Here is a 6,093-nt window from a genome sequence, read left to right as displayed (position 1 = left end):
CAAAGAAAAGGAACATTAACAAAAGCAATAGCCACACATTATTCTTCATTCATGTAGCTCAGTTCAAATTTATCAAATTAGATAGCAAGAAGCCCTGAAAAGACAAAAATGCTATACTTTCTGTATACTGAAGAAAACATAAATTTTAGGAAAGTTGAGGAAATTTTAAAAGATCACACAGCAAATTTGGCTCTGAAAGCAGAGACCAGTTTCTAAGTTGTTTTGCTTGAAAATGTCAAAATAACCGTATCGTCTTAACTGACATCCACTATTCATGACACTAAGAGTTCAGAAAATTATGTAATTTTATGATAATATTATTTAGAAAACAACAATCATACAAATCACCAAAGATGATTAATCACTGTAAAGAAAGGAAGAAGCCATAAGCTTTAGAATTTCATGAAGAACTTTGTAGAATAATTGTGTTTATTACACATGGAATTCTAGTTGATGAAAAGGTATGTACTAGGTTCTAGAAAACCACTACTTGCTAGGTTTTCTAGATCCCATTATGACTCATAGCTACTAAAATCAAAGGATTTCTTTAATGCTAATTAACTGAAAAATGATCTTTTAAATTTTTCCACAATCAGTAGATTAGAAAGTTCAGCTTTTTCTTTGATTTCTTTTTCACATATTAACTAAGCTCCTTCCTTCTCATGAGTAGTAATGGTACTTATTTTGATTAGGATCTCACATCACCTAATAACTTAGGAAGCAACTGTCACCACCCAGTTACAGAATGTCAAAGACATACATACTACAGAATAAAAGAGGAATAGATCCTAGAGGAATGCTTTGCAGGGGGAGATATAAATGCTGAAATATTTATAGTCAGGGCAAAAGACTTGGGCTGTATGAGATGATTATCTTGGAAGACCTGACAGGCCTATAAATAACAAGAAGTTCAATGTGTAGGAGTGGTGAAGGAATTATTATATATATATATATATACATATATATTATATATATTATATATAATATATGCATATGTTTATACATATATATCTATGCCATATAAATAAAAATGAAGATGAAATACAGCAAAAAAAATTTATGTGTGTTGTCAAAGTTAGTGATGAGATAATAGGAAGCTAAATGTCTTCGTTTGGCAATTTATAGCAATTTTCTTAAATACTATTTTCTGCATAGAATATTATTTAAGAAGCAAAGTATATCTTACATAAGAAAACAGCTAAATAAATATTCACCTTAAGTGAACAGGTACCATTGCAAATGTAATATGTATAAAATATAAATTTAATATTTATTATTTTGATATTACGTATACACCATTAAATGATTACTCAGAGATTACAATAACAAAAATGTATGCAATTGTTTTTATGGTACTGGGGGTGGAACCCAGGGGTATTCTACCTCTGAGCAACACCCCAGCCCTATTTTTTATTCTTTATTTTGAAACAGGGTCTCACTCACTGAGTTGCAAAGGGCCTTACTAAATAGCTGAGGCTGTCTGGGAACCACAATCCTCCTGTCTCAGCCTCCCAAATGTTGGGATTACAAATGTGTGCCACCATGCTTGGCTTGAAAATGTATGCAATTTAAATAAATATTTTAAAGCAGTATTAAAAACCATATTTTGAATGAATTCAGTTGTGCAGAAAAATCTATGAATGACAAGATGAAATTTTAAAAATTTTAACCAGGTTTATTTAAAGATATAGCCACAGTTACTTTTCTTATTTTTATATTTTTTCAGTATTTTGTATAATAAATATTGTTACCATTATAATGAAATAACTCACTTTTTATTTTGTTTTGTTTTTGAGGGTCTGGGGATGGAATCCAGGGGCATTCGACTTCCGAGCTACACCCCCTGCCCTATTTTTTATTCTTTATTTTGAAACTGGGTCTCACTGAGTTGCAGAGGGCCTCACTAAGTAGCCGAGACTGTCCACGAACCACGATCCTCCTGTCTCAGCCTCCCGAGTGCTGGGATTACAAGCGTGTGCCACCATGCCTGGCTTAATAACTCATGTTTTTAACTTTTAAAAAGAAAAGGTAGGCTGTTTATCATTTTGGAAGGTGGCCCATTCCCGACCTCTGAAAAGTAACACTCCTTATCATAACATTTTTTTTCATACTGGCCCCCATTCCCTAAATGAACCTCTTACACTCCTTCTAAAAGAGGGAGAGAGAGAAAGAGTAAGAGAGGGAGAGGGAACAGGAAAGAAAGGATAGGGAAAGGGAGAGGGACATAAGGAAGGAGGCAGGGACAGAGAGAGAGCACGCGGGAGCAAGCAGTCTCTGTAAGTAGTGAAAATCATAGTTCCATTTAACTGAGGAATATAATCAACTTGTGGTTTTGAGCTTGTGTTTTGCTCTATCTCCCAAGAATATAAGTTATCTACAACAATATTTTCTTAGCATATCTCAGACCCAGAAACAAAGTTAAATGTCTGCAATAGCACTTTGAAGTAGAATTTAATGAATACCAGAAAGGCCCTCTACATAGATAAGCCTTTTCAGTAGAGCCTGAAATGTGATTTGGCTTTTGTCACACAACAAATATTGCTAAGTCTATAAGGGGCACATCTGTTGCTACAGGAATATGACATTAAATAGGAGATTTTATTATTTAGAGAAAATTTTCTTAGTGAAACAGTCATACTGAGAAATTAGGAACTTTGAAAATGTGCATTAAAAAAGGGCTGACTAGACAGTAGAACCTAATTCTAGAGTGTTAAGCATTTTAAAAGATGTGGAATGGGGTGCTACCGCATGATGAGGGAGTGTTCAAGCTACTGGAAAAACAGCCTTGGTGCAGATATCATGGTCAAGAAAGAAAAAATCCTTATGGAAGTTGCCAAAAAGTGCAGTAAAGCTGTCACATGAAAATACATCAGGGATAATAGTCTTCTTGGCCACTTTCCTCAGGTTCCAGCCTTTTCTAACTCTATTAATACTAAAATCCCTGGAGCCTTCATAACTTGAAATAATGGCATAAAATGCACTTAATACTCTGAAGACTTGTAGAATATTGGAGCTGAATAGGACCTTAGAGAACATTTTCTATCAAAAGCTTTCATTGCAAAGATGAGGGTATTGAGGTTCAAGGAAATGTTTCTAAAATACAAATTAGATCATGCCATTACAATGTTTAATATGCTTTACTGTATTCAGAAATTAGTTTATTCAGGATTTCTGCTTCTGGCTATAACAGCCAGAAGCAGAATTATATCATACTAATACGGAAACAAAAACTCTAAATGTGTGTGGAGGGGAGATGTTGTCTGAAGGCATTGACAGGTCAGGAGAAGATACAGAAAGAAGGGACACCCAATTCACTTTAAGCAATTGCCTATTCATAAGCAGTATAGACCAGAGAAGCAGAGTAAAAACCAATATTTCAGAGACTTCAGCATTATCAGGGAACTTAGAGACAAAAGACTGTTTGACCATAAAGAAAAAGGACCTAGCTTTTCATTTTTTTATTTTATTGGTATATTGTGATCACATATATTTATGAAATTCATGGTGGTAGAGGCCTACATGCACACAGCACTCATTTAGCCCTCCCCCAGTTCCCACCTTCTTTCCTCCCGCTTCTCTCCTTCCTGTGCTTAGCACAGTGATTGGCTTTGATCAGTTTGTGTATGTACATCATGTCCACTGAGCTTTTCCCCTCTTCCACCCTCCCTTCCCCCTCAGTTAAGTTACCTTCCTCACTCATCTAAGGTTTCTCCTCTATCTGGACCCCCTCATATTTATTGTTTTCTCCCTAGTTTCCACATATTAGGGAGAACATTCAGCATTTCACTTTTTGTGACTGGCTATTCTCATTTAGTATAATGTTCTCCAGTTCCATCCATTTCCCTGAAAATGTCATAAATTTATTTCTTTATTGCTCAATCCATTATGTACATATCCTATAGTTTTGTAATCCATTCAATGGATTATATCTTGGCTAGGTCCAGAGTTTGGCAATTGTGAATTGTGCTGCTATAAGCATAGATATGCATGAATTCCTCTGGTAGTTTGGTTCCCTTTCTTCTGGGTACACACTCAGGAGTGATATAGCTGGGTCTTATCGTAGGTTCATTCCCATTCTCTTGAGGATTTTCCACACTGTTTTCCAAAATGGTTGCACTAATTTGCAATTTCACCAACAATATATCAGAGTTCCTACTTCTCCACACCCTCATCAGAATTTGCTGTTGTTTGTGTTTTAATAATTGTTATTCTAACTAGGATTAGGTGAAATCTCAGGGTACTTTTGATTTGTAACTCTCTGATTGATGATGAGCATTTTTATACATTTATTTGCCATTTATATTTCTTCTTTAGTGAAGTGTAGATTTAGTTCACTTGTCTAGTTTTTTTATTGGGTATTTGGTTTTTGGTGGTAGACCTAGCTTTTTATTTTTATTTATTTACTTATTTATTTTTTGGTGGTACTATGGTTCCTGGAAACACTTCTACCTCCAGGTTTCACTCCCAGACCTATTTTTATACTTTTCTTTTTTTATTTGGAAACAGGGTCTCTTAAGCCAGCAAGGCTGGCTCCAAACCTGCGTGATCCTCCTGTCTCTGCCTTCCAAGCATGGGGATTACAAGCATGCGCCACCATGCCTGGCAGACCTAGCTTTTTAAATGAGACCTCTGAAAGGCTGTGTCCTAGAAAAGAGAAGAATTTGAAAGGGCATTTTTTCACAAAGACAGAAATAACACCTTGAATTTTCTGAGCTCCTTATTGAATCAAGCTGATCTGCCCCTACCGCAGTTCTTTCCAGAAGATAAAATGATCCCCTCTCAGATAATATATCATCATTGAGGGCCTTTACAATTTTGTAATATACAATATCTGATATCCTGCCCCAAATTACTAAGCATACAAACATATGAGATCAAATGACTGAAAACCAAGAAAATAGAGAATAGAGATGGATCTTCCAGATGACATAGGTATAGTTATATACAGATTTTAAAATAAATATTTTTCATTATTATATGTTTAATAAAACAGATGATAAAATGAGAAATTTCACCTAAGAACTAAAATCAATAAAAAAGAATAAAATGTAAATTTTAAGCTTAGAAGTTATATAACAATTTAAAACTCAGTACAAGCTGGGCATGGTGGGATCACAGCTCTCAGACAGCCTCCGCTACTTAGTGAGGCCCTTTGCAACTCAGTGTTTCAAAATAAAGAATAAAAAATAGGACTAGGAGTTTAGCTTAGATGTAGAATGCCACTGGGTAAAATCCAATTCAGCAAATTTGCAGGATACAAAATCAATCTAAATAAATCAGTTGTTTTTCTATATGCCAACAATTAATCAACAATGAATGAAAGAAAACAATTCCATTCACCATAACCTCAAAACCAATAAAGTACTTAGGAATAAACCTAACCAAAGACATGAAAGACTTCTACAATAAAAACTATAAAACATTAAAGAAAGAGATTTAAAAAGACCTTGGAAGATGGAACGATCTCCCTTGATCATGGATAGGCAGAATAAATATCATCAAATGGATCTAAAGATTCAATATAATTCCTAGAAAAATACCAATGATATTCTTTATAGAGCTAGAAAAATAAGTCATGAATTTTATATAGAGAAAGAAATTACACATAATACCAAAAGCAATCCTTAGCAATAAGAGCCACGTAGGAGGCATCACAATACCTGATTTCAAATTATACTATAGTGCAATAATAGTAAAAACAGCATGGTATTGGCACAACAACAGGCATGCAGACCAGTGGAACAGAAGAGAAGATACAGAAACAAACCCACATAGTTAATTAATCTTTAACAAAGGTGTCAAACTCATATGCTGGAGAAAAGACAGCCTTTTCAACAAATGGTGCTGGGAGAACTGGCATTTGTAGAAGGATGGAACTAAATCCTTACCTCTCACTATGCATGGGAATCAACTCAAGATGGATCAAAAACTTAGAAATTAGACCAGAGACTGTGAAGTTATTAGAGGAGGGCATAGTCTCAACACTACAACATATAGGCACAGGCAGTAACTTTTTCCACAAGACCTCCAAAGCACAGGAAATTAAAGGAAGAATGAAAAAGTAGGATGGAATCAAACTAAAATGTTTCTTCT

Source organism: Muscardinus avellanarius, assembly GCF_963383645.1.
Source record: "Muscardinus avellanarius genome assembly, chromosome: 14".
Taxonomy (NCBI): domain Eukaryota; kingdom Metazoa; phylum Chordata; class Mammalia; order Rodentia; family Gliridae; genus Muscardinus; species Muscardinus avellanarius.
This window is presented reverse-complemented; position numbering follows the sequence as displayed.